At 42.3% G+C, this 25,687-nt stretch overlaps 1 protein-coding gene and 1 pseudogene across 1 annotated transcript in view; both read left to right on the top strand.

Moving 5' to 3' along the window:
* LOC144313770 (uncharacterized) overlaps positions 1-25,687 on the top strand; it is a 55,533-nt gene that overhangs the window by 24,696 nt on the left and 5,150 nt on the right. The window lies entirely within an intron of this gene.
* On the top strand, positions 4,475-8,687 carry LOC144313348 (DNA (cytosine-5)-methyltransferase 3A pseudogene; annotated as a pseudogene).

Raw genomic sequence — 25,687 nt, 5'->3', positions numbered from 1 at the left:
GAAGAGGGAGAGTTTGACTTCTTTGCCAATTTGAATGCCTTTTATTTCTTTTTGTTGTCTTATTGCTGAGGCTAGGACTTCTAGTACTATGTTGAATAGCAGTGGTGAGAGTGGACATCCCTGTCTTGTTCTTGATTTAGGGGAAAGGCTCACAGTGTTTCCCCATTGAGAATGATATTTGCTGTGGGCTTTTCATAGGTGGCTTTTAAGATGCTGAAGAATGTTCCCTCTATCCCTACACCCTGAAGAGTTTTGATCAGGAATGGATGCTGTATTTTGTCAAATGCTTTCTCTGCATCTATTGAGAGGATCATGTGGTTGTTGTTTTTTTCTCTTGCTGATATTATCAATCACATTGATTGCTTTACGAGTGTTGAAGCAGCCTTGCATCCCGGGGATAAATCCCACTTGGTCATGGTGAAGCATCTTCCTAATGTATTGTTGGATCCTAGTGGCTAATATCTTGTTGAGAGTTTTTGCATCCGTGATCGTCAGGGATATTGGTCTATAATTCTCCTTTTTGGTGGGGTCTTTGTGTGGTTTTGGAATTAAGGTGATGCTGGCCTCGTAGAATGAGTTTGGAAGTACTCCATCTCCTTCTGTCTTTCCGAATATCTTTAGTAGAATATGTATGGTTTCTTCTTTATTTTTTTAAAGATTTATTTATTTATGATAGACATATATAGACAGAGGCAGAGACACAGAAGGAGGGAGAAGCAGGCTCCATTCAGGAGCCTGACATGGGACTCGATCTCAGGTCTCCAGGATCAGGCCGTAGGCTGTAGGCGGTGCTAAACCACTGCGCCACTGGGGCTTCCCTGGTTTCTTCTTTAAACGTTTGATAGAATTCCCCTGGTAAGCCATCTGGCCCTGGACTTTTGTGTCTTGGGAGGTTTTTGATGACTGCTTCAATTTACTCCCTGGCTATTGGCCTGTTCAGGAAACAACAAATGCTGGAGAGGATGTGGAGAAAGGGAAACCTTCTTGCACTGTTGGTGGGAATGTCAATTGGTGCAGCCACTCTGGAAAACTGTGGAGGTTCCTTAAAGAGTTAAAAATAGATCTGCCCTACATACGACCCAGCAATTGCACTGCTGGGGATTTACCCCAAAGATACAGGTGCAGTGAAATGCCGGGACACCTGCTCCCTGATATTTATAGCAGCAATGTCCACGATAGCCAAACTGTGGAAGAAGCCTTTGTGTCCATCAAAAGATGAATGGATAAAGAAAATGTGATCTATGTATACAGTGGAATATTACTCAGCCATTAGAAACAAGTACCCACCATTTGCTTCCATGTGGATGGAACTGGAGGGTATTACACTGCGTGAAATAAGTCCGTCGGAGAAGGACAAACGTTGTATGATCTCATTCATTTGGGGAATATAAAATATAGTGAAACGGAATAAAGGGGAAAGGAAAAAAAACAAGTGGGAAATATCAGAAATATCTCACAGACCATGAGAGACTCCTAACTCTGGGAAACGAAGAAGGAGTGGTGGAAAGGGAGGTGGGTGGGCGGTGGGGGTGACTGGGTGATGGGCACTGAGGGGGGCACCTGATAGGATGAGCATTGGGTGTCATGGTATATGGTGGCAAATTGAACTCCAGTAAAAAATAATAAATAAATATAAATAAATAAATAAATAAGTAAATAAATAAGTAAATAAATAAATAAATAAATAAATAAATAAAAATTACCTTTGACAAGGTCAACTGAAATTTGAAGAAGTTTTTTTTTTTTTTTTCCCCCCACAACACCATTGAAATGGTATTTTGTGTATAAATACATGAAAGTTCAAAACGAAGAAAAAGAGTTTCTGGAGCTGGTTCTTGGTAAAGCATCATGCCATGGAAATGGTCAGCCACCAGAAATGAGGTCTTGCCACACAGCAATGCTGGGAGTGATCAGAAATCTTAAAATAGTAAAATTAGATTAAGAAGCTTAGTTTTGCTTCTGGAAATATGAATTGCATTTTTTTTTCTTCATTTAACTCAAGCTGAAAAAAAAATGTGAGTCTTACTTGAGTCTGTAGGAAATTGATACCTGTGGTGCCTTAGCTCTATCTGCACCAAAACCAAACTCAGGTGAATTTGCTATGGTTGTCTGTCACGAGAGAAGGATGTTACTGATGTATAGTATTTGAAAATCAGCCACTTCCAATGTGCTTTTGCTTCACAGGCTAGAAGAAATCTTAGTCCATTTTTTCCCATCAAATTGGCTGAAATTTGCCTGCCTCAAGCAGTAGCAACTCTCAAGAAATGAAAAAGTTGAGATGTGGCATTTTCCTAACAATACATGTAAAGACTAGAGTGCTTGATTTAGTTTTTATGGAATTGCCACGGTACCTTTGTGTATCCTTGTGTTCATCAGCACCCCCTTAACCATTAAACAGACATGCCCAAAACAATGAATGCATGTGTGTCTCTATTTAGTTGTAATGTGGCCACTGTTTCCTTCCTATAAAATGGAAATTATAATGTTAACAAGGTGGTTTGTGAGTTTCAAATACAATAGTGAAGATCTTCTTTCTTTGATAGTTACATAGGTTAGGCAAATACAAGCAGGCATTTAGTATTAAATTATAGCACGTGAAAGACCAAAAAGTAGTGATAGGTGGTTGTTATTTCTACTAAGAAAAGAACACTAATTTTTTTTTCAAAGTCTTAGTTACACTAGCTCTTGAGTTTTAAGCTTGGTGGTTTTTCAAAGTAAATGTGACTAGTAAGTGGTGAGGAAGCATAGTCACTGATATCCTGGTTTTAGAAAAGCAATGAATAAACAAATTGATGTTGCTAGCATTTAACTGGCACAGTAGCATGTGTACTATCACAAGGATCTTTCTGTAATTGCTGTAAAATGTGCTTTTAATGTTTACTGTGCCCCTCTAGTCCATTCTCTGTTTCTTACTAGCTGCCCCCCACTCCCAGCCTCTATCACACGCAAACTTCAAGTGTGTCTTTTGACCCATTCTGTTCACTTTCAAGTATGTCAACAAGCAAGAGAGAGAAAGCGAGCCACATGTGCACGTATGCGAGAATGCGCACAAGTGCTAGAATGCGCAGAGGGAGATGGAGAGAGAAATTTTAGCAGACTCCCCACAGAGTGTGGAGCCCTGTGAAGGATCTGGGGTCCCGACCCTGAGATCAGGACCTGAGCCCAAACCAGGAGTCGGGGTGTAACCAACTGAGCCACCCAGGGGCCCAGGTAGAGACCTCTTCTTAATTGGCTTTGACTTTATTTGACCATGGTAGGAGCCAGTATTTTGAAAGGGTTAAAGCAGCAGAATGATGATATCAGACTGGTTTTTTTTCAGAAGTAAAATTTAGTTGCTACGGAGATGGGATGGGCCTGGAGATTTCCAGGTCAAGACAATGGCAATGAACCCATGGGTGAGGGAAGGAAAGTGATTTTTGTTTTGAGAAAGGGAGTTGGATGCTCAGCCTGCCCTCACCATCAGGGTGATGTTTCTCAACGTATTGAAACTCCTCCCCCGTGTTAGTTAAACCTCAGCTCCTAGACACCACATCCACTAATCCAACCACCAGATTGTTGATGCCAGGCCATCGGGGGTTGAGAGAGGGCTCCAGAGACCTGCACAAGCCCTGACCTACCACTTCTGACATAATTGAATATCTTCTCATAAGAAAGGTGATTTTAGTTTTATGTTCATTTGCTATTTGGCAGTTAACCAAGTAGAACTTCCTACTGTGTAGCTGGATACGTGGATCTTGAGGATATTTAGTAAGTTCTAGGTTGTAGGTAATAGACTTGGGAGTCAGGTTGCCAGATAAAATACAAGGCATCCAGTTTAATTTGAACTTAAGAGAAACAGTAATTTATTTATTTATTTTTTTAGTGGACGTATGAACTGTGCTGTCTTTTTATATTTCCTTTTGTGAAATCTCGCAACTCTGATTGGGGTGTCATCAACATTTAGATAGTAACTCTTTGTAACCACTTTATTGAGACATATATCAGACAGTTTACCCATTTCAAGTATATGTGCAAGGATGTGAAGTGTACGCACAAAGTGATGCAGCCACCTCCACGATTCTAGAATAATTTCATCTCCTCCCAACAAACCCCTGTCTCATGTAGCTGTCTACCGCTAATCCTTCATCCTCTGACCCTTCCTCACTCCAGCCCTATGCAACCACTAATCTACTTTCTGTTTCTATTTACCTGTTTTGGACAATTCATGTAAATGGAATCATATGGTGGGTAGATTTGTTTGCCATCGGCTCCTGTCACTTAGCTTAATCCGCATGATAATACGTAGCAATACTTCATACCTTTCTATGGCCCAGTAGTATTTATGGATATACCAGCTTTGTTAACCTCTTTATCCAGCTTTGGACATTTGGGTCATTTCTACCTATTGCCTAGAAATGCTGAATAATGATGAATAATGCTGCTAAGAATCTTCACATAGAGGGGCTGCACGTGGCCTTATGGGCTGAGAAGAAAAGCCAAGGTGATCGCAGTAATGAATGCTGTGGAAGAAAACCAGGGGTCTGGGGAGTCTCAGAAGGTGGAGGAGGCCAGTCCTCCTGCAATGCAGCAGCCCACCAACCCTGCATCCCCCACTGTGGCCACCACACCTGAGCCCGTGGGGGCAGATGCTGGGGACAAGAACACCACCAAAGCAGCCAACGATGAGCTGGCCTACGAGGACGGCCGGGGCTTTGGCACTGGGGAGCTGGTGTGGGGGAAACTTCGGGGCTTCTCCTGGTAGCCAGGCCGCATTGTGTCTTGGTGGATGACAGGCCGGAGCTGAGGAGCTGAAGGCACCCGCTGGGTCATGTGGTTTGGAGATGGCAAGTTCTTGATGGTGTGTGTTGAGAAATTGATGCCGCTGAGCTCCTTCTGCAGTGCTTTCCACCAGGCCACATACAACAAGCAGCCCATGTACCGCAAAGCCATCTATGAAGTCCTGCAGGTGGCCTGTAGCCATGCAGGGAAGTTGTTCCCAGCGTGCCACGACAGCGATGAGAGCGACACTGCCAAGTCCGTGGAGGTGCAGAACAAACAGATGATCGAGTGGTCTCTTGGAGGGTTCCAGCCTTCTGGCCCCAAGGGCCTGAAGCCACCCGAAGAAGAGAAGAACCCCTACAAAGAAGTTTACACAGACATGTGGGTCGAACCTGAGGCAGCTGCCTATGCACCACCCCCAGCAGCCAAAAAGCCCCGAAAGAGTACGACTGAGAAGCCTAAGATCATTGATGAACGCACAAGAGAGCAGCTGGTGTACGAAGTGCGGCAGAAGTGCCGGAACATCGGGGACATTTGCATCTCTTGTGGGAGCCTCAACGTTACCCTGGAACACCCTCTCTTTGTTGGAGAAATGTGCCAAAACTGTAAGAACTGCTTCCTGGAGTGTGCATACGTATCACCACGATGATGACAGCTACCAGTCCTACCACACCATTTGCTGTGGGGGGTGGGGCGCAAGGTGCTCATGTGTGGGAACAATAACTGCTGCAGGTGTTTTTGTGTGGAGGGTGTGGATCTCTTATTGGGGCTGGGGGCCACCTGGCAGCCATCAAGGAGGACCCCTGGAACTGCTACAAGTGTGGGCACAAGGGCACTTACGGGCTACTGCGGCAGCGGGACGACTGGCCCTCATGGCTCCAGGTGTTCTTCACCAACAGCCACGACCAGGAATTTGACCCTATGAAGGTTTACCTGCCTGTCCCAGCTGAGAAGAGGAAGCCCATCCGGGTGCTGTCTCTATTTGATGGAATTGCTACAGGGCTTCTGGTGCTGAAGGATTTGGGGATTCAGGTGGACTGCTACATCGCCTCCGAGGTGTGCAAGGACTCCATCACGGTGGGGAAGATCATGTATGTTGGGGACGTCTGCAGCGTCACGCAGAAGCCTATCCAGGAGTGGGGCCTGTTGGATCTGGTGATTGGGGGCAGTCCTTGCAATGGTCTCTCCATCATCAATCCTGCCCATAAAGGACTCTACAAGGGCACTGGCCGGCTCTTCTTTGAGTTCTACCACCTGCTGCATGATGCGCGGCCCAAGGAGGGAGATGACCGCCCCTTCTTCCGGCTCTTTGAGAATGTGGTGGCCATGGGCATTAGTGACAAGAGGGACATCTCGCGAATTCTCGAGTCCAACCCTATGATGATTAATGCCAAAGAAGTGTCAGCTGCACACAGGGCCCACTACTTCTGGGGGAACCTTCCTGGTATGAACAGGAGGCCATTGGCATCCACTGTGAATGATAAGCTGGAGCTGCAGGAGTGTCTGGAGCACGGCTGGATAGCCAAGTTCAGCAAAGTGAGGACCATTACTACTAGGTCGAACTCCATAAAGCAGGGCAAAGACCAGCATGTCCCCGTCTTCATGAATGAGAAAGAGGACATCTTATGGTGCACTAAAATGGAAAGGGTGTTTGGCTTCCCTGTCCACTATACTGATGTCTCCAACATGAGCCACTTGGCGACGCAGAGACTGCTGGGCTGGTCGTGGAGCGTGCCGGTCATCCGCCACCTCTTCGCTCTGCTGAAGGAATATTTTGTTTGTGTGTAAGGGACATGAGGGCAGACTGAGGTAGTGACACAAAGTTAAACAAGGAAACACAAAACACAACAAAACACTGACAACATGAAGATGGAGAGAAGTATCCGCACGCAGAAGAGAAAAAGGAAATTTAAAACAAAACCAGAGGCGGAAGTACCAGAGGGCTTTGCCTTGCACAAAGGGTTGCACATCATCTCCTGATTTTTCAATGTTAATCTTCAGTCCTTTTTAAAAACAAAACCAAGGTCCCTCCTGTCTCCCCCTCCCCTTTTTGTAGGTAAAACCTTTTGTTTTCTACTCTTTTCAGAGGGGTTTTCTGTTTGGATTTTTGTTTCTTGCTGTGATTGAAACAAAGAGGGTTTATTGCAGCAAAAACCAGTAACAGGACATAGCAACAATACCTTGCAGAGGAAGGACAGGAGGGAAAAAAAAGGAAATTCTACAGAAATCTATATATTGGAGTTTTTTTCTAACTATGTATGTTTTGTTGTCTTCTCTAGCCTGATCAGATAGGAGCACAAGCAGGGGGTGGAAAATAGTGATGCTCAGCAGCAGACTTTCCTTCCAGCCGCTGAGCTCTCTTGCCAGCACCATTCCTGGTCATGCAGAACAGAGCCCAATGAGCAGCAGGGAGACAGATCACACAAGACCCTTTTATGCAGTATTTCAGGTGCTTAGCACACAGGAAACCTTGAAGAAGATCCATTTCTATAAGCCGCTGTTACCTCTTCCAGTTTGTGTGTGTGTGTGTGTTTATGTGTATGTGTGTGTGTGTATATATATATATATATATAAATGACAGATATGAGATATATATAAAAGGTACTGTTAATTACTGTACAACCTGACTTCATAATGGTGCTTTAAAACAGCGAGGTGAGTAAAAACATCAGCTTCCACGTTGCCTTATGTGCAAAGGGTTTTAACGTTGGATGAAGGGAGGCAGCTTGAAGGTGAATCGTTGCCATTCATGGCGGGCTTTCCCTCTAGTGTTTAACAAGGTGAAGGAGGAGAATTCGGGACCACGTACTCCTGCTTCTCCCTGCCAAAAACGGGTATGAGGTGAGATGGGGTGGGTCGGACCGTGGAGGGTTGAGAGTGGGATTCATCCAGGCTCACGCAATAACCTTTCGATTTTTTTTTCCAAAAAAAAGGAGACTCCCTCGGCAAGATGGCAGTTAAAAGGGGTCTTCATTCCCAGTTTCTCACATTAGCCAATTCAAGGGCTCCTTGTGGTGGGATCAAAAATTATCCAGAGTGTGGGAAAGTGACCGTTAAAAACCCCACCTGGAGAAAAAAAAAATACAAAATGAAAAAAAAAAAAAGGAACCTTCACATACAGGTATTTATGTGGACATATTTTCATTTCTGGGGGCCATGTATGTAGGAGCGGAATTGCTGGGTTAAGTGCTAAGTCTGTGTTTAACACTTAGAAGAACCAGCAGTTTCCCAAGGTGGCTCCACTGTTTTGTATTCTCACCAGCAGTGTGTGAGGCTTCTGATTTCTGTATGCTTGTCAACCCTATTTTTTAAAAAAAGATTTTATTTATTTGAGAGAGAGAGCAAGAGAGCGAGCAGGGAGGTGGGCAGTGGTGAGGGAGAGGGGCAGAGAGGAAATCTCAAGCTGACTCCTTGTGAACACAGACCCTGATTTGGGGCTCAATCTCACACGACCCTGGTATCATGACTTGAGTCAAAATCAAGAGTCGGCTGTGTAACCAACTGAGCCGCTGAAGTGCCCCACCAACACTTGTTTTAGCTAACACTTGCTTTTGTTTGACTTTTTTGTTCTCACCTTTCTAGAAGAAGGTGGGACATGATACCTCCTTGTTGCTGTGGTTTACGTTTCCTTGATGACTGATGAAGTTCATTATCTTTTTGTGTGTTTATTGGCTATTTTTGTATCATCTTTGCAGAAACGTCTTTTTGGATTCTTTGGACAGTTTTCTCATTAGATACCTTTGAAATAGTAGACTTCTTTTTAGAACAGTCTTAGATTTACAGAAGTGTCTTTTCCATTTTTTGCCTATTTTTAAGGGAGTTGTGTTTTTCCCTTATCATTGAGTTTTAACAGTTGTCTTTTGTGGATACGTGTCGTTTATTAGATACGTGTTCTGCAAATATTTTTTTCCATTCTGTGGCTTGTTTCTTCATTCTCTGAACGGTTTCTTTCACAGAACAGAAGTTTTTAATTTTAATAATGTCCAACCTTGCAATTTCTCTTTCAGACGTTGGGGTTTTGGAGTTGCATGGAAAAACTCCTTGCCATGCTCAAAGTCAAACAGGAATTGTGCAGATTTGTCTTTATATTTAGTTCTGTGATCTAATTTGAGTTCGTTTTTGTGAACAGGGGTAAGTTCTATGCCTAGATTCAAAGATTTTCTGCATGTGAATATCCAGTTGTCTAGCATCAGTATTTGAAAAGACTGGCCTTTCTTCACTGAATCGTCTTTGCTCCTCTGCCAAAGACCAGTTGATTGTATTCGTGTGGGTTTTATTATGAGCTCTGTTATGTTCTACAGATGTTTTTTTTTTTTTTTTTTGTAAATTTTTATTTATTTTTGATAGTCACACACACGCAGAGAGAGAGAGAGGCAGAGACACAGGCAGAGGGAGAAGCAGGCTCCATGCACCGGGAGCCCGACGTGGGATTCGATCCCAGGTCTCCAGGATCGCGCCCTGGGCCAAAGGCAGGCGCTAAACTGCTGCACCACCCAGGGATCCCTGTTTTTCTGTTCTTTGACCAATACTGCTGTGTCTTTATTACTGAAGCTTTATAGGAAATCTTGAAATTGGTTGGTGTCAGTCCTTTGACTTTGTATTTCTCAATATTGTGTCAGCTGTTCTGTTTTTTTTTTTTTTTTGCCTATTCATGTAAAATTGAGAATGAGTTTGTCATATATATGTGATAACTTGCTAGGATTTGGGTTGGGGTTGTGTTGTATATATAAACCAAGTTGGGAAGAATTGACATCTTGATCATATTATGTATTCTTGTCCGTAAACATGGAATTTATTTATGGAGATCATCTTTGATTTCTTTCAAATGAGTTTTTAAAAATATTTATTTATTCATGAGAGACACAGAGAGCACAGAGGGAGAGAGAGAGTGGCAGAGACACAGGCAGAGAGAGAAGCAGGGAGCCCGACGTGGGACTTGATCCTGGGTCTCGAGGATCAGATCCTGGGCTGAAGGCGGTGCTAAACCGCTGAGCCACCCGGGCTCCTCATCAGCTGAGTTTTATACGAATTGAGATTCTGTACACTTTTTGTTAGATTGGGCACTAATGTAAATGGTATTTTGTTTTGAATTTCAAATTCCCATTGTTCATTGGCAGTGTGAACAATGCTATCTTGGGCAGACCCACCATGCTGATGGCTCTCTGTGGCCTGAAGCCTTCTGGAGCACAGGTCCCTCTCATATTCTTTCTCTTTGTCTGGTCACACCCTTAAGTACACCCATGAATGTCCTTCATCTGCTTTAGAGATAGGATTATGATTTTCAAGCATTTCCTCCTGGGTGGGCTTCCAGCAGTTACCCGCCAGCTTTTTGGGCCCCAAAACAGGTCTCACTGGAGGTGGGGTTGTGGAGATCTACTAATTTTTCAGCCTCCCAAGACACACTTCTGTCCATAAGTCCCCTTAAGAAGCCATTTCTCATCAAGGTGGACTTGTCAGCCTTTTTCTTCTCTCTTTCATAGAACACAGGTATATAGGAAAGTAATTGATATTTGTACATGAAGTTTGCATCCTGAATCATTGCTATAATCACTTACTAGTTCCCAGAGTTTTTTTCGTTGTTTCTTTAGGATTTTCTACATACATAGTCATGTTGTCTCTGAACAAAGGCAGTTTTACCTTTTCCTTCCCCATATGTAAATCTTTTCTTTTCTTTTCCCTTCCTAGAGGATTAGCTAGGACTTCTTCTTAAGTACTGAATCTTTACTAGTGGTAAGAGGGGAATATCCTTGCCTTGTTCCTGATCTTAGAGGGAAAGAATGTAGTTTTTCACCATTAAGTAGGTTTGCTCTAGGTATTTTATACATGTTGTTTATCAAGTTGAGGAAGTCCCCTCTATTCCCAGTTTGGTGGTAACTTTTATCATGAATACGTGTTGGATTTTTCTTAATAATTGTTTGGCATCTGTTGATATGATCAAATAGATATTTTTTATCTTGTTGGAGTGATGGTTTACACTAATACTTCTGCATATTATACAGCCTGTGCATTCCTGGAAAAAAAAAAACATTGGTTTTGGTATAGCATCCATATTATATGTTGTTGAATTTGATTTGAAATTTTTCAAATTTTTTTGAAGAGTTTTTCATCTCTGTTCATAAGAGATATAGTAGTCTATATGTCTATAGACTATATAGTAGTCTATATCTTTATAGAAAGTATAGACTACTATAGTTTTCCTTCTTCTGCTGTCTTTATCTGGTTTTGATAGTAGGATAAGGCTGGCCTTATAGAATGAGTTGGAAGTATAGCCTCTGTTTTATTTTCTCTGAAAGAGTTTGAGAATTGGTATAATGTCTTCTTCTTATTTTTGCCAGTGAAGCCGTCAGGGCTCAGTGCTTGCTGTTGAGGAAGGTTACTAATTATTGATTTAATTTCTCTTTTAGGTATAGGCCTATTTAGATCACCTATTTCTCTTTGTGTAGGAGTTTTTGTTACTTGTGTCTTTTACGGAATTGGTGCGTGTCATGTAAATCCTCAAATTTGAGGGCATAGGATTATTGTTACCTTTAATTTTTAATCTCCATGGGAGCCATAGCGACGACTCTTCTTTCATTTCTGATATTAGTAATTTGTCTCTTTTCTCATTTTTTCTTGGCTAGCCTGGCTGTAGGTTTACCAATTTTATGAATGATCTTAAAGAACCAGCTTTTGACTTTGTTGTTTTTTTCCCAATTGCTTTCCTCTCTCTCTCCCCTCCCTCCCTCCCTCCCTCCCTCCCTTCCTTCCCTCCCTCCCTTCCTTCCCTCCCTCCCTTCCTTCCCTTTCCTTCCTTTCCTTCCTTCCCTCTTGATTTTATGTATTTATTCATGAGAGACACAGAGAGAGTGAGAGGCAGAGACATAGGCAGAGAGAGAAGCAGGCTCCATGCAGGGAGCTGGATGTGGGACTGGATCCCAGGAATCCAGGATCATGCACCCAACCGCTGAGCCATCTGGGCGTCTTCCTTCCTTTCCTTTCCTTTCTTTTTTCCTTTTTCCTTTTTCCTTTTTCCTTTCCTTTCCTCTGAGAAAGAGAGAGAGAATGAGCAGAGGAGAAGGAGAGGAAGAGAGAGAGAGAGAATCTCAAGCAGACTCACCTGCTGAGTATAGAGCCTGACTCAGGGCTCAATCTTATGACCCTGAGATTATGACCTGAGCCAAATCCAAGATTCAGATGCTTATCCGATTGAGCCACCTAGCCATGTTTGCCTGTTTCAATTCCACAGATTTCTATTTTATTCTTCCTTTTCTTCTGGCTCTTCTTGTTCTTGTTTCCTAAGGTAGAAGCTTAAGTTACTGATTTTAGTGTTCTCTTCTCTCTCTCTCTTTAACATATGCCTTCAATGCTGAAATCTTCCTCTAACCACTCCTTTGCAGCCTTCCACAAATTTGCATAAGTTGTATTTCCATTTAGTTCAGAATAGTTAAAAATTTCTCTCAGTGCTTCAACTTTAACTCATTTATTTAATTTCCAAATGTATGGAGATTCTCCTGCTATATTTCTCTTACTTAACTCCATGTGGTCTAAGCTAATGGTGTGTGATTTCCATTCTTTTAGATAGTTACAGTGTGTTTTATGGCCAGGATGTGGTCTGTCTGGTTCTGCGTGAGTTTGTGAAGACTGTGTAGTGCTGTGTTAGATGAAGTGTTAGACTAGTTGGTGCTGTTGTGTTCAACTGTATCCGCACTGATGTTCTGCCTAGTGGGTCTGTCAATTATTGTGTAGAAGGCTATAGAAGTTTCTAAAGGTGCTAGTGTGTTTATCCATGACTCCTTGGATGTTATCAGTTCTGCCTCATGTATTTTGACCCTCTCTTGTTAGGCACATACATACACAGTAAGGAGTGTTCTGTGTTCTCAGAGAATTGATCCCTTTTTCACTGTGTAATACCTTCTTTTATCCCTGAGAATTTTCCTCATTCTGCCATCTGCCTTGTCTGAAATTGATATGGGTTCTTCAGCTTTCTTTTGGGTGGTGTAGGCCTGGTTTCTTTCCCCCTTCCTTTACTTCTCTTCTACCTTGTACTTCTATTTAAATTTTTTTATTTATTTATGATAGTCACAGAGAGAGAGAGAGAGAGAGAGAGAGAGAGAGGCAGAGACACAGGCAGAGGGAGAAGCAGGCTCCATGCACCGGGAGCCCGATCGATCCCGGGTCTCCAGGATCGCGCCCTGGGCCAAAGGCAGGCGCTAAACCGCAGCGCCACCCAGGGATCCCTGTACTTCTATTTAAAGTAGGTATCTTGTAGACGGCATATAGTTGGATCTTTTTATCTGCTCTTGCAGTCTCTGGTTTGATTGCTTGCTTGCTTGATTTAATTTATTTAGTCACCAAAGACATAGAAGGAGAGGCAGAGACCTAGGCAGAGGGGAACCAGGCTCCCCACTGAGCAGGGGGCCTTATGTGGGACTGGATCCCAGGACCCCAGTATTAACGACCTGAGTGGAAGGCAGATGTTCAATCACTGAGCCATCCAGGCACCTCCAGTCTCTTGTTTTAATTGGCATATTTAGACCATCCACATTTTAGGTAATTGTTGCTGTAGTTGGGTTAATATTCACCATGTTTGCAACTGATTTTCACTCATTACAGTTGTTCTTTTTTATATTTTTATCACCCTCTCTTTCTCTTCCGTCTCTGCTTTTAGGTTAACATTTTATGGGATTCCATTCTTTCTTAGCATATTCATATACTTTTTTCTTTTTAAAGATTTTAGTTTTGAGAGAGAGAGAGAGAGAGAGAAGGAGCAGGGGGAGAAGCAGGAGAGAAGGATAATCAGACTCCCCACTGAGCCCAATGCAGGGCTCTATTGCAGGACTTTGGAGTCATGATGTGAGCTGAAGGTAGACGCTTGAACCAACCGAGCCCCCAGACAACCCTGTCCATATACTTCTTTAAAAGAATTTTTTGTGCTTGCCCTACAGTTTGTTATATTCATTTCTAACTAATCCAGGTCCACTCTGAAATAACATTACACCTTTTCACAGGTAGTGCAGTTGCCTTATAGGAGAATATATTCAATTCCTTTTTTCCCCATCCTTTATAACATTGCTTTAATTGACTTCACTTTGTCATATTCCTTAAGAACTCAGCACGCTGGTTTTTTTAAAAAAATTTTTTTTTTTTAATTTTTATTTATTTATGATAGTCACAGAGAGAGAGAGAGAGAGGCAGAGACACAGGCAGAGGGATAAGCAGGCTCCATGCACCGGGAGCCCGACGTGGGATTCGATCCCGGGTCTCCAGGATCGCGCCCTGGGCCAAAGGCAGGCGCCAAACCGCTGCGCCACCCAGGGATCCCAGCACGCTGGTTTTAATACTTTTTGCAAGACAAGTCTGCTGAGTGTAAATTCCTTGGGTTTATTTGAGTGTTTTGTTTTTATTTCTTTTCACTTTTTTTTGTTTTTTATTTTTATTTTTTTAAGATTTTATTTATTTATTCATGAGAGACAGAGAGAGATAGAGAGAGAGGCAGAGACACAGGCAGATGGCGAAGCAGGCTCCATGCAGGGAGCCGGACATGGGACTCGATCCCGGGTTCCCAGGATCACGCCCTGGGCTGAAGGCAGGCGCTCAACTGCTGAGCCACCCAGGGGTCCTCTTTTCACTTTTGAAGTACAATTTCACCAGCTACAGAATTCTTAGGTGGTGGGTTTTTCTTTTTAACCTTTTTTTACCTGCACCCTCTCTGTTCTTGCTTGCATGATCTCTGATGAGGTGTCTGATGTATTTCTTATCCTCGTCCTCTGTAGATAAGGTGCTTTTTTCTCCCCTCTGGCTCTTTTCAGTATCTTTATCTTTGGTTTTTGCTGTTTGAGTATTAGTGCAAGATGTAGATCTTTTTGGCATTTATTCTGTTTGGTGTTCTCTGAGCTTCCTGGGTATGTGGTCTGGTGTTTTATCATTAATATTGGAGAATTTTCAGCTATTATTACTTTGAATATTTCTTCTCCTTCCTCTCTTTGTTCTCCTTCTGGTGTTTTCCATCATGTGTTTGCTATACTTTTTGCATTGTTCCACAGTTATTGGATATTTTGTTTCTTTTTGCATTTCACTTTTGGGAATTTCCATGAACATATTTTCGACCTTACTGATTTTTCCCTTGGCCACGTCCAAAGGCAGCCTTCATTGCTGTTACACTGTTCTTGGTTTCTCGCATTTCACTTTAATTCTCTCTGAGTTTCCATCTCACATTAGCATATTAATCCGCTAAGGCATTAGCATATTCATCAGACTTATTTTAATCTCCGTATTTCTCCTGCTTCCATAAATCTGTGTCATATCTGAGTCTGATTCTTATGATTGCTTTATCTCTTCAAACTGTGTTTCTCTCTTATCATGTCTTGTAATTATTTTTGTTGAAAATTGGACATAGTTATTGGGTAATAGGAACTGATATAATCCAGCTTTTAGTGTGAGCTTTTATGTTAAGCCAGCTAGAGGTTAGGTTGTGTTGAATGTTTGCTATAGCTGTCAGTGTCAGAGGCTTCGGAAACCTTCGTGTCTCTCCCGTTCCCTGCCTCCTCCTCTGGCTCTTTAAGGAACTCTCTTGAGGTCTTTGATGTGCATCTCTCAGCTATGACCACTGTAGTTTCACTGGCACCCCATTGGTGGGGAGTTGTTCTTGTGATCTTGATGGTTAAGTGTCCGTTATTTAGTGGGCCTGAGTCCTGGGCTCTGCTGACTCCTATAAGCATTTCTTAGCCTCCTTTTTCCCCTCCTTCCTTAGTTGGGTCAGGAAGGCTAGCAGGGGCTGGAGTTCACCTTACAGCTCTTTCCCCAGGTCCAATAGGGCTCTATTTAAAGCTGCTTTTCTCAGAGGGCAGGCCTCGGTTACGGAAAAAGCTCTTGACTTAACGTATTTCAAAATGATTGTTTCTCTATTCTTCTATTGCAAACCCAAGGGGATTTTTCTCCAGTCTTCACTATGAGAATTTGGTGCAAGGAACGTGCAGGGGCCTCCTCCCCTAGGACTGGGGCTCAGGAGGTTTTTGACTCTCAGACTTCCGCATCCAGTCACCATCAATTCATCAGAGTTACCATTTTTGTTTTCCTACAAGCTTCTGGCTCCACCGGCTTCTGCTTTGCTAAGCTGATCTTGGCCATGAATCTCTCTATTCCTCTGTTTTTTTCTGATTTCCGAGAGGCAGTTTGCTCTGTGACGTTCATTCTCCCTAATGATCTGAGCTGAAACCAAAAGTCTCGCTTTACCTAGTTTTATCATTTGGTTCTTATTTTCATTGCTGGTTTGTAAAGAATTCGTTGTGTATTTTGAATACCAACTCCCGGGATCCCTGGGTGGCGCAGCGGTTTGGCGCCTGCCTTTGGCCCAGGGCGTGATCCTGGAGACCCGGGATCGAATCCCACATCGGGCTCCCGGTGCATGGAGCCTGCTTCTCCCTCTGCCTGTGTCTCTGCCTCTCTCTCGCTCTGTAACTATCATAAATAAATAAAAATTAAAAAAAAATATTATGAATACCAACTCCCTGCCAAATTATATTTGTAATTGGAAATATTCAGTTTCTCCTTTGGAAAAGATAGCCTGGAATGTTGTTTTTAATGAAACACACAAAGTTATGGACAGGGTAGTTGACCAGAGGGAGGAAGATATGATGGATAATTAGTTTATTTTAAATCTCGATATTCATGTGAGTTTGTGAAGATTTTCATACTTGCGATTTAGGTAGAATTTTAAAAGTGGAAGTCTTCTTTGTCTGCGTCTACAAGTAAGTCTTGAACAGATGCTCAGAAAGTAACCTATTAACAAGAACTTATTTATATTTATATTTCCAAGCATGAAACATTAGAAAATGAAAGACCAATTTGAAGTTTATGTGTGATCTTCATCTTTCAGTAACTCCAATTTTCTTACTAATTAGCACCAATGAGTGTTGCTTGGAAAAGAGTTATTTCCAAGATAATTGATACAGCCAAGCTATTAGAGAGAAAGAGAGAGAGAGATCATGTTTTGAGCAGTGGTTTTATAAACTTATTTTCTGCAAAGGCCTTTGTTTTCCTCTTTTATTTGAATCTAGAAGCAAGGAGAAGCAAAGTAGTGGAGGAGGGAAGGTGAGATTTACATAGTAGTAAGTGAGATTCAAAAGAATATTTTATAAGATTCTTGGGGGGGTACAGGGCTTGTTAGAAACAAATTGTACTGTTCGAGAGGGGAGAGGTGGTGTTAGGTTCAGAGAATAACCCGGTTGGGGTGGTTATGTTACTTGCCTCTGCAGTCCTATTTGCCTTGGTGGGAGGAAAGGGAAAAGATAGCCAGATGTTGCAAATGATCCATGGCCACCTGGTCTGACAGAGTGGAGACCTGGGCATCAGCAGCTGGTAATGCTCCTTGGCCAGTCAAGGTAATTGTTCAGCCAGCTGTGTTGGAGGAAGCAGACCACCGTATTTCTTACATTATAGTTGACATTTTTTTCTGGCACAGAAACAGGTAAAATCTGCCAAAGATAGGAATTCCTGAGACCCTGAGTAAACAGTTGCCTTGTAATTCAAACTCTCAAGACAGAGGCCATATGTAGCCCTTCTTAGAGATCTGCGTGGGACTGGGGCTGAGTGATTAGGAGCCAGGTTGTCATTGGAAATGCTTAGTTTCTCTTCTTACAGATGTCCCAAAATGGTTGCTTGATGGGGCTGTCTCCTACCGAGGTAGTCTGTGTTCAGCGTAACACATCAGCTGCCTTCTGAAAGTTAGTGTGAGACTTAAGTGCTTATTCAACTATGCTTCGTTGCAGAACAGTCACCTTACTTTTGGATGGATTCCTAATTTAATAACAGGGAGTCTATTTGCTCTACAAAATTGCACGTGGGATGTTTCCTCCTGAGTATCACATAAGAGCAGGTAGTTGATTGCCTGGAATGAGTGGAGGCAGGAAGGCAGTTCTCACTTCCCTTGTGGAGGTGATTCCTGTTATTCTCCATCTCCAGAGACCAGGAATTCTAGTAGGGAAATATCCAGCTCCTGAGCTATTCTACCTAACAGTGGATTTGTTGGGGCACAAAGATGTGTGTCTCCCACTGTATTCAGCTTTGCCAAATCATCCTACAGGTGATTGTACATGACCGGAAGTGACTGGCTTGCCGAGCCTTGTGTTGGCGTTAGCAGTACCCCACTTCATCTCCCGTTATCACCTCAGTCTCTGGACTGTGTGGTTTTCGGAACCCTTGCTTTATTGCCAGGGCAGGTGGTAGTTCATGTCCTGTTGCCGGGAAGGTGTTTGGTCATGAGTGTGGGCCTGACATTCTGCACTGGTTCTCGGAGTACATTGACCACAATTCATTGTGGACCCAGATGGTAAAAGGGAGTGGCCTGTTCCTCAGGGCCGAGATGGAATGGGATGTGGCGATTGTACAGAGGCTAGGTCCACGCTTCTCTGAGTTGTGTGAAAAGGGCTATAGAAACACAAGTTCTGTTTTCTGGAAGAAAAGTCAAGGTTGAGGTAGAATCTCACAGGGTAGATATTTTTTCTTAAAACAGTTTATTTACGAGAGAGAGAGAGAGAGAGAGAGAGAGAGAGAGAATGAGCAGGTAAGAAGTGGCAGAGGGAGAGAGAGAAGGTGACTGACTCCCCGCTGAGCACCTGATGTGGGGCTCCTCTCCAGGGCTCTGAGATCATGACCTGAGCTGAAGGCAGATGCTTAACTGCATGAGCCCCCCAGACACCCCTCATAGGATGGATTGAAACCTGCTTTTATGGGCTGACTTGGAGACATCCCCACCATATTCACAGTATCAACAGGAATATGTGTCCCAGAATCTAGGATAGAATTACAAGTGAACTTTTGGCAACAACTCCATTTGATTTGGGTGGAGGAGGGACTGAGTAGTACTCCTTGAAGTTTAGTTTGGTCCCTTAGGGACTCAGCTACCACTCAATGAGTGAAGGAGAGAGTCTGGTCTGTGGCTCAAGGCACTAAAAGTAATTTCTAGAGGGAGGGATCCTGCAACCTCCAGGACACCTTTCATTATTCATCCAGGTCACGTTTGGACCTTTTGCTGCCTCTTTTCTCTTTTCATTTGTTCCTTTTTCTTTCATTCTTGAGGTCATTTAATTGTCATTGTGTTTGTCTAGTCACCTCTCTTGGAGTGCCTTAGCTATATGGTTGATTGGGTGTAGTAAGGAGTATTCCGTGTGTGCAGATCCCCGGGCTCTCCATTCTGGTGCACACACATCTGCGATGGTAGTTCAGGGCCGGGGCTGTGGAGCTACATTGCTTGGACTTGGATTCTGGCTGTGCCAAGAATATCATGCCAACAGTGTGATGATAATACCTCATTGTCTGACCTCGTGGCACCTCTGTTCCTTATATGTGAATGATGATAATAGTGGTACCTACCTTGCATGCCAGAAGTGAAATCATAGGCTTTTGTGTGTATAACCTAAAATTTCTTTCAGACGATTCACTTGGAATCAAAATTAATTTTGTATATTGTTGTAAGCATCTATCCATCCTGCCGTATACTGTCTGATATTTGCTGTTCACAGACACATATAAGGTTATGTTACTTATGGTCACGTGACTTGACTAATGTCAATGAAATGTGAACAGAAGTGAAGTGTGTCACTTCAAGGCAGAAGTCTTTGAGGGCCAGCGCACTGTCTGCTACATTTCTCCACCCGTGCACTCCCCGTTGGTCACAGGCGCTGTTCCAAATGGTGGAAGCTCTCGCATGGGGGCCCAGGAGTGCAGAAATGGGGAGCATAGTTCTCAGAGGACATGTGGTGTCCACAGTAGGAGTGAGGTAATCAATCTTCAGTGTCACATACCACTAACTTTTGTGAGTTATGACCATTGTTCCCCTATTTAATTCTGAGGAGTGCCTTCACCATGTTATATTTTAAATCTGTTTTTCTGACAGTATAGATTAGTGATGTAGAGGGTAAAGCAGATGTAATTAACTTTCCATGTAGTTCTTTTTATTTTATTTTATTTTTTAAAGATTTATTTATTTATGATAGACATAGAGACAGAGAGAGGCAGAGACACAGGAGGGAGAAGCAGGCCCATGCCTGGAGCCCGATGTGGGACTTGATCCCGAGACCCCAGGATCACGCCCCGGGCCAAAGGCAGACGCTAAACCGCTGAGCCACCCAGGGATCCCCCATGTAGTTCTTTTTAAGTAGCTGCTTTTGGTCTGGGAGTTGCACTGTAAAAAATTAACGTTTATATTCTTGTCAAAACTATGTATCTTTTATTAGGTCTTTCTTGATAGACATGTACTCCTCTTCTAACTGCTGGGGTGAGGCCTGAGAAAGGCTGGCATGAACTAAAAGATCTCACTGTTTTTTAATGGGTTTTTTAAAGATTTTATTTATTTATTTATGAGAGTGATAGATACAGAGAGAGAGGCAGAAACACAGGCAGAGGGAGAAGCAGGGTCCACGCAGGGAGCCAGATGTGGGACTCGATCCCAGGACTCCCAAGATCATACCCTGGGCCAAAGGCAGGCACCAAATCGCTGAGCCACCCAGGGATCCCCAGAGCTCACTGTTTGATGTGATTATTCTGGAGTAATAGAATAGCAGGATAGTGTGCCATCTTGGGTCAGACCTTGTCCATTTCGTGTTCTCTCTCAGCACTAATAAGACAGAAGGCCAGTATCTCTATGTTACTTTCAGATTCCTTTGTTTTCTTAATGAATTTCATGAGCTTATTTTTACTTAACAAGCAAGGGTTTTCAGTATCAAAGTATAACATGTATGTCACACACCCCCCGCCATATCGTCTGATTTATACCCTTTTTAGCCAAAAGAAGTGGCCTATCATGTATCAAACAGTGTATTCCATATGCAATTAGCATTTCATTTTTTTTTGCAATTAGCATTTTAATTATAACTTGTTTCTTTTGCACATTGCGGGACTTCTTTTCTTTTGTACTATTGCAGCCACAATTGCTTTTTTTCTCCTTGTCATTTCTGTGTTTAGTTCAGCCAAATGCTAATAAATTAAATGGTCTTAATGGACAGCCTGCAGAATAAATTTTACCAATTTGAATGCCTTTAATGTCTTTTTGTTGTCTGATTGCTGAGGCTAGGACTTCCAGTACAATGTTGAATAGCAGTGGTGAGAGTGGACATCCCTTTCTTGTTCCTGATCTTAGGGGAAAGGCTCCCAGTGGTTACCCATTGAGAATTATATTTGCTGTGGGCTAAAAACTATAGAACACTTCTGAAAGAAATTGAGGAAGACACAAAGAGACGGAAAAATATTCCATGCTCATGGATTAGAAGAATGAATATTGTGAAGATGTCAATGTTACCCAGGGCAATTTACACGTTTAACGCAATCCCTAACAGAATACCATGGACTTTCTTCAGAGAGTTAGAACAAATTATTTTAAGATTTGTGTGGAATCAGAAAAGACCCCGAATAGCCAGGGGAATTTTAAAAAAGAAAACCATAGCTGAGGGTATCACAATGCCAGATTTCAGGTTGTACTACAAAGCTGTGGTCATCAGGACAGTGTGGTCCTGGCATAAAAACAGGCACATAGATCAATGGAACAGAATAGAGAGCCCAGAAGTGGACCTTCAACTCTATGGTCAACTAATATTTGATAAAGGAGGAAAGACTATCCATTTGAAGAGAGACAGTCTCTTCAATAAATGGTGCTGGGAAAATTGGACATCCACATGCAGAAGAATGATACTAGACCACTCTCTTGCACCATACACAAAGATAAACTCAAAACGGATGAAAGATTTAAATGTGAGACAAGATGCCATCAAAATCCTAGAGGAGAACACAGGCAACACCCTTTTTGAACTCAGCCACAGTAAACTCTTGCAAGATACATCCACGAAGGCAAAAGAAACAAAAGCAAAAATGAACTATTGGGACTTCATCAAGATAAGAAGCTTTTGCACAGCAAAGGATACAGTCAACAAAACTAAAAGGCAACCTACAGAATGGGAGAAGATATTTGCAAATGACTATCAGATAAAGGGCTAGTTTCCAAGATCTATAAAGAACTTACTCAACTCAACAGCAAAGAAACAAACAATCCAATCATGAAATGGGCAAAAGACATGAACAGAAATCTCACAGAGGGAAGACATAGACATGGCCAACACGCACATGAGAAAATGCTGTGCATCACTCGCCATCAGGGAAATACAAATCAAAACCACAATGAGATACCACCTCACACCAGTGAGAATGGGGAAAATTAACAAGGCAGGAGATCCTGCCACAAATGTTGGAGAGGATGCGGAGAGTAAAGGGAACCCTCTTGCACTGTTGGTGGGAATGTGAACTGGTGCAGCCACTCTGGAAAACTGTGTGGAGGTTCCTCGAAGAGTTAAAAATAGACCTGCCCTATGACCCAGCAATTGCACGGCTGGGGATTTACCCCAAAGATACAGATGCAATGAAATGCCGGGACACCTGCACCCGGATGTTTCTAGCAGCAATGGCCACAATAGCCAAACTGTGGAAGGAGCCTCGGTGTCCATCAGAAGATGAATGGATAAAGAAGATGTGGTTTATGTATACAATGGAATATTCCTCAGCCATTAGAAACGACAAATACCCACCATTTGCTTCGATGTGGAATGAACTGGAGGGTATTATGCTGAGTGAAGTAAGTCAATCGGAGAAGGACAAATGTTATATGTTCTCATTCATTTGGGGAATATAAGGGAAGGGAGAAGAAATGTGTGGGAAATCTCAGAAAGGGAGACAGGAACATAAAGACTCCTAACTCTGGGAAACGAACTAGGGGTGGTAGAATGGCAGGAGGGCGGGGGGTGGGGGTGAATGGGTGATGGGCACTGAGGGGGGCACTTAATGGGATGAGCACTGGGTGTTATTCTGTATGTTGGGAAATTGAACACCAATAAAAAATAAATTTATTATAAAAAAAAAAAGAAATGACAAATACCATTTGCTTCAACGTGGATGGAACTGGAGGGTATTATGCTGAGTGAAATAAGTCAGTCGGAGAAGGACAAACATATGGTCTCATTCATTTGGGCAATATAAATAATAGTGAAAGGGAATAGAAGGGAAGGGAGAAGAAATGTGTGGGAAATACTAGAAAGGGAGACAGAACATAAAGACTCCAAACTCTGGGAAACGAACTAGGGGTGGTGGAAAGGGAGGTGGGCGCGGGAGGTGTGTGAATGGGTGACGGGCACTGATGGGGGCACTTGACGGGATGAGCACTGGGTGTTCCGTATGTTGGCAATTTGAACACCAATAAAAAATAAATTTATTATAAAAAATAAGGAAAAAATAGGAATAAATTTTAGTTATAAATTTCATTTAAATTGGTATGCTACAAATTATACAGAAGACCAAAATTTGAGTGTCACTAGTTAACGAAATTGATATGCATCTTTGGTTTCTAACTTGAATAAATATTTGATAGGTCACTAGGACACTGTTGTGTGCTTAGTGAGTTTAGAGAATTGACTTTTAATCTTGTGTCCTTTTATTGAAGAGGCTGTCTTCCAATTGATAGTCTGTCCTCCTTTATCGAATATTAGTTGACCATAAAGTTCAGGGTCCACTTCTGGGTTCTCTATTCTGTTCCATTGATCTATGTGTCTGTTTTTGTGCCAGTACCACACTGTCTTGATGACCACAGCTTTGTAGTACAACCTGAAATCTGGCATGTATCGAAAGATGAATGGATAAAGAAGATGTGGTTTATGTATACAATGGAATATTATTACTCAGCCATTAGAAACGACAAATACCCACCATTTGCTGCAACGTGTATGGAACTGGGGGGTATTATGCTGAGTGAAGTAAGTCAATCGGAGAAGGACAAACATTATATATTCCCATTCATTTGGGGAATATAAATAATAGTGAAAGGGAATATAAGGGAAGGAAGAAGAAGTGTGTGGGAAATATCAGAAAGGGAGACAGAACATAAAGACTCCTAACTCTGGGAAACGAACTAGGGATGGTGGACGGGAGGAGGGTGGGGGGTGGGGGTGAATGGGTGACGGGCACTGAGGGGAGCACTTGACGGGATGAGCACTGGGTTTTCTGTATGTTGGGAAATTGAACACCAATAAAAAATTTATTATAAAAAGAAATAAATCTTGTGTTCTTCCACTAGATGGTGCACATTCCTTTAGGAAATTTGAGACTTCCTTCAAGGAACTTGTCAGTTATGCCACTGATTGCTTAAAAATAAAAAATTCAGGGATCCTTGGGTGGCGCAGCGGTTTGGCGCCTGCCTTTGGCCCAGGGCGCGATCCTGGAGACCCGGGATCGAATCCCACGTCGGGCTCCCGGTGCATGGAGCCTGCTTCTCCCTCTGCCTGTGTCTCTGCCTCTCTCTCTCTCTCTCTCTCTTTCTGTGTGACTATCATAAATTAAAAAAAATAAAAAATAAAAAAAATAAAAAATAAAAAATTCAGGTTAGAACAATATCCAAAACTTGCAGTATGTCCTTATGTCATGTAAAGAGGCACAGAACTTTGTGGCAGAGGTATTTATGGTTGATAATGCACTGTATTTCCAAGGAATCAGTGATTTTATTATAAAGCTAATTTGTATAAAAAGTACTTAACTGCATATTGTACTATATTCAGTGAAGGGCAAACGATGGCAAAAAGCAGGCATGGTGGTCCTCAGCCATGCAACTCTTGAAATCAATACTCAGATAATACTTAAATAAGTGTTAAATTACAACCGTGATAAAATCAGGTTTTTACTTCTTAGAGCATATAATAGGGGGTGTGTGTTGGAAGCATTTGCTTACATTCTAGGGATGGCTCATTTAAGAAGTGACTACAGAGTTCAATGAGATATGAAGGTTGTTTAAGAAAATCAGGCAAACATGGGTTGAGGCAGGAATTGCATAGTGTCAGTGTTGGGGGTTGTTTATACACATCTGTTATTGTTGTGGTCATTGTGGTGCTTAGATCCCCTGGGCCTTTTCCATTTGGACACTTGTGTTCTTCAGTTCTTATTTCCTGAGTGATTTTATTCCCTCTCCTCTTTCTGGAAGTTATTTTAGGTGCAAGTTGATCATTCTGGTTTAGTAGGCCTTACTTTTTTGTTTTTTAATCAGATTTTGCTTTCTGAGATGGATCCTCAACTTTTGTTTTTATTTCTCTAATTTTTAAAGAATTTTCATAATTTCAATTCAATTATTTTTGGGGGGGGGGGGCGGTGTGTGGGCTAGAGCGTATCTGTTCCTTTTCCGTAGCATCCCAGTCTTATTACTTCATGGATACAGTACAAAATGTTTTTAAGAATAGTTAAAACAAACCAAAGAAATCCCTTATTTATCAATTCATTACTATGGTTCCATGTGCTTTTCAAAGTCTTAAAACCCTTGTTTAGTTCTCCCAGCAACCCTAAGAGATACATATTAATCTTCATCGTTTCAAAATGGGGATGAAGATTAGAATAAGGCAGGGATTTGACTCCAGTTACACAGCTGGTTAGGTGATGGAGCTTCCCTTGAACCCCTGTAGTCTGACTCTGGTGGATTCTGTGCTGTAACCTGAAGCTATTTCTTTTTTTATATATATATATAATAAATTTATTTTTTATTGGTGTTCAATTTGCCAATATGCAGAATAACACCCAGTGCTCATCCCGTCAAGTGCCCCCCTCAGTGCCCATCACCCATTCACCCCCACCCCCCGCCCTCCTGCCCTTCCACCACCCCTAGTTCGTTTCCCAGAGTTAGGAGACTTTATGTTCTGTCTTCCTTTCTGATATTTCACACACATTTCTTCTCCCTTCCCTTATATTCCCCAAATGAATGAGAACATATAACATTTGTCCTTCTCCGATTGACTTACTTCACTCAGCATAATACCCTCCAGTTCATTCCACATCGAAGCAAATGGTGGGTATTTGTCGTTTCTAATGGCTGAGGAATATTCCATTGTATACATAAACCACATCTTCTTTATCCATTCATCTTCTGATGGACACCGAG

The sequence above is a fragment of the Canis aureus genome, chromosome 5 (assembly GCF_053574225.1).
Source record: "Canis aureus isolate CA01 chromosome 5, VMU_Caureus_v.1.0, whole genome shotgun sequence".
NCBI lineage: Eukaryota > Metazoa > Chordata > Mammalia > Carnivora > Canidae > Canis > Canis aureus.
The sequence above is the reverse complement of the archived record's forward strand: the minus strand, read 5'-3'. Positions and strand labels throughout refer to the sequence as shown.